Source organism: Petromyzon marinus, chromosome 16 (assembly GCF_048934315.1).
Source record: "Petromyzon marinus isolate PM22_M1 ecotype Great Lakes invasive population chromosome 16, UKy_Petmar_22M1.pri1.0, whole genome shotgun sequence".
Classification (NCBI taxonomy): domain Eukaryota; kingdom Metazoa; phylum Chordata; class Hyperoartia; order Petromyzontiformes; family Petromyzontidae; genus Petromyzon; species Petromyzon marinus.
The window spans coordinates 14680502-14684273 of record NC_133682.1 but is presented as its reverse complement, the minus strand read 5'-3'; positions in this window follow the sequence as shown (position 1 = coordinate 14684273).

Below are 3772 nucleotides of genomic sequence, written 5' to 3'. Positions count from 1 at the left end.
GCCCCTGCACTGTCGGCACAAGCGCTATGCCGAATTTATCTGCGGGACGTAACAAAAAAAGCAACCTCGTGGCTTCCAACTGGGGAATGATTTTATTTCACCAGTAAAGAGAAGTTGCGACTTGCAACAGCCACGTGTGTGAGTGGGGATTGGCGCAGCTGTGAAGGTGTCCCCCAGGTAAGGCGCGCAGAGCACGCTGAAGTGTGCGCATAAAGCAACGTCCATACTACCTACGGTGGCGGGTCTACGGTGCCAAAATTGTGTTCTCGGTTCGTCTTGGTTGGCGTTTCGTGTGAGAGAATCCCTCGTTCTGGGTAGCCCGCACGGACAGTAGATTAACATGTAGATGATCATCGGTTTATCTTCTTCTGTTGACAAAATAAGAGTGGGCTTTAAAACGAAAACAAACATGGCACATCTGAGTCACCTGTTAGGCATGCATTTATTAATTAAATGTCCATTACACATTTGTAAGATATCAGTACCTACAGGGATTCTCTAATATTAAGCGGTTCATTCATTGTGTCCATCCAGTCGACTTGGTCAGTGGCAACCGTTTTGTGTGCACAGTGATGGTGCAGAGGCGAGATGTTAACTACCTTGCCTGGTATACAGGAGGTCGTGGGTTCGATCCCGACCCTGATGCATGCAGTATATTTGGAGTTTGTATGTTCTCTCTGTGGTTCCGTGCATGTTTCTCCGGGCCCTCCGGGTTTTCCCCTCCATTCTTAGAATCAACATCACGCGTTCGGGGGATTTGGCTGCTCTCTATTTGCCACGTGATAAGCCACTTCGTTGAGCTATTATAATTTGTGATAGCCAGGTCGCTTCTGAAAAAAAGAACTACATAAGTCAGTTGGTCTTGCCTGGTAAAATAAAAAAAAATCGTACGAAAAATATTGTTGCCTTGCCGAGATGTCCACCACACTCACTGACATGGAAGTGCTCATTCCTCACGATGTTCTCGCCTATTGTTTTGACAATAGTAAGAACTTGTGATCATCACCGGAGATGAGATGGATGCACATGTTTGACTGTACAATGTGGGCGTTGCCTGGCAATTTGAAAATACACATGTTCAAGAGACAGCGCGTGCATTAAACTTACACCTCATCTTAAACCGAAGTCAAGAGATATCTAAGTCGGTGCTCTCACGTTGCCTGGGTGATGTGGGCGATGTCCTTGCACAATCGCGGCCGGCTGGCTCAATAACTCAACCAAGGCAATAAAGAAATGACAACTAAATATGTACATTTGTGTAAAACCTCCACTCACTACGGGAAGTCAAATCCGAGTCCGGTGAAGCAGAGTTGGAAGGTTCACTGGATTTGGAGGCTCCGGAGATTATCTGACGCGACTTGATGTGTGGGGGTAATTTGTAAAAGAGATGTGACAAACGAGAGCCCGCCAACAGGGCATATGGCTGACCAGGTGTCCAAGGGCACAAGTTCACTCATTAGTCTCCCACGTGTTCTGGTGATGATCTGGCATCTCACTTTTTTTTACATAACTGACATATATAAAGTAGAAAATAGGTTAATGTCATAGCCAGTACACCATGTAGTAGACTGATTGATGGATGTAAATCCACTGTAAACTATTCGTGCTGCAGTAGCTTGGAATTCCCTGATTGCTGCGGTGTCCAGTGGGACATTTAAATCAGGATTTGTGATGTGCCAGGGATTTAATTTTATGAGCATACTGCATAGCATTTAAGTTAATTAATAGCTTTAATTTGTGCCAGTTCACCTATTTTATTTATTAAAACAATGCAATGTGTCGTAACATTCCAGCAAAGAAGTCAAAATAATGCGCACAATCATATGTATAATATGTTTGTTAGCATGTTTTACCATAAACATGAGTGGTTAATGCAGGCTTGATGCCTTGTGAAAAATGTGTCTATTTGGTGTTTAAACATCTTTACACCTCCTGTTTTATTGCCAGAAATGGTAAAACCTATTCTTATTTCTCATCATTATGCATGGTATTGACACACCATACATAGTATAGCACGTGAAGTGAATTTACCGCTTTGCTGGAACATTCTCGCCAGAAACTCGGTGCCCTCCCGGCTGCACTTCCCAGCTGTAAAAGAAAAACGAGCCTCAGGGCCGTATTAGCCAATAGTCCACAGGAGGCACTGTGCATAGGGCCGACACAAACTAAAAGGGCCTACGACAAAAATGTAACCATGTTTTTTGTTTGTTTGTGTGATAAAAAATGTAACCATGATATCTTTTTCAGTAAATATATGTATATAGCAAGGATAGGCACAGTGTGTACACAAAGAGGCAGAGTCATATCAATCGTTTTCTTTTTTTCACAAAGTGAGATAAATTAACACCGGAGATGAACTTTTCGAAAAATATTCATTGCAAAATTAGCAATAACATCTTCAAATCGTGTTTTTTCGCACAATCAAGCGAGTGACAGCGGTGGCAGTAACATGGGTCAGCAGCAGTACCAACTGTAGAGAGTGATCACTGAAGGCCTACGGAACAGAAGTTCCTCGGGCCAACAAGAACATTTATCCGGCCCTGTCGAGCCTCACCCTCCGAACGGCCTTGCTCGTCGTACTGAGCGTGGCAGTGGCGTCTGTACGCATGTGTAGTGAGTCCAACTGAGTCGCAGACGTTGTTCCTCAGAGGCAACGCATTTATTCAAAAACACGTATATACAAAAGGGGTAACTGCCCCTTTACCAGATACAGCCTAGGGTGGTGACCACCCAGCTAACTACACGACACAGAGGAGTTACAGCTACGATGAACCGCACCCTCACTCGGGTCCCGGCCACGTGTTTGTTGGTGCCTCTTCAGACGTAGGACGCGGAGCTTCCAGCTTGTAGAACCAAGCGACCCCGGTCCCTCTCAGGGAGCCGCTTTATATCCTCCCGGGTTCGGGGCCGGCTCCAGCCTCCCTCTCGATCCCTCTCGAGAGCTCTCCCGCTCCCCTCTGTGGGAGGCCCACACTGCACTCCATGCGTGGTGCCTACGCTATCCCAGCACACACCAAGCCCCGCTAGGTCAGGGTGCTGTCCGCGACGTTGGTACATCGCACGCCACGGCCCTCCCGGGCCGGCACCCCACAGTGACATCACCGATGTCACTACACATGCAAGGCGCTCGCCACACGGTGGATAAACCTTGTCTTTTTTTTAACCTATCTACGTGACTTTACCGAAAGACCCAAAGAATATGAATTCCTGCAGTCACGAAAGATTTCTGTCAATATTTAAACCTAACAGTCGGTTGGTGCAGGTTGCAAGGCAATGCTTTGCAGGGCAAATATGTTTTTTGTTTACCTTAATAGAGGGGGGAGGGGGGGTTTGGGGGGGTTAGATCGCGTAAATATAAATGTGTCGTTAAACCTGCCACCACCCGACACAACCAATTAGTGAGGTTTTACACGTAAAGAAAACGTGTTAATTCGTTCCGAATTAAAACCCCTTGGTTTAACACGTAGGCTTTCGGGTAATTATGATCACCGTGCATACTTTACTTCTGCGTATTACATAAATTATGCCAAATTACTATATAGTACTTAAACAATGAATATCCATGGCAGCTCTGCTAAATAACCTGGAGCTCAAAGTCTTGTCTCAATAAAATGTCTCATTGTTTAATCGTTCCCAACGCGTATACACCATAAACCTTCCATCATTATTGTTAAGACTCAATAGAAAGGCACTTAGAGTATTTCTCTAAGCGACGATAACTTCCACAATGCCCTCTCCTTCTCTGCGTGTAGCCTTACTGCTCCGCGTAGCG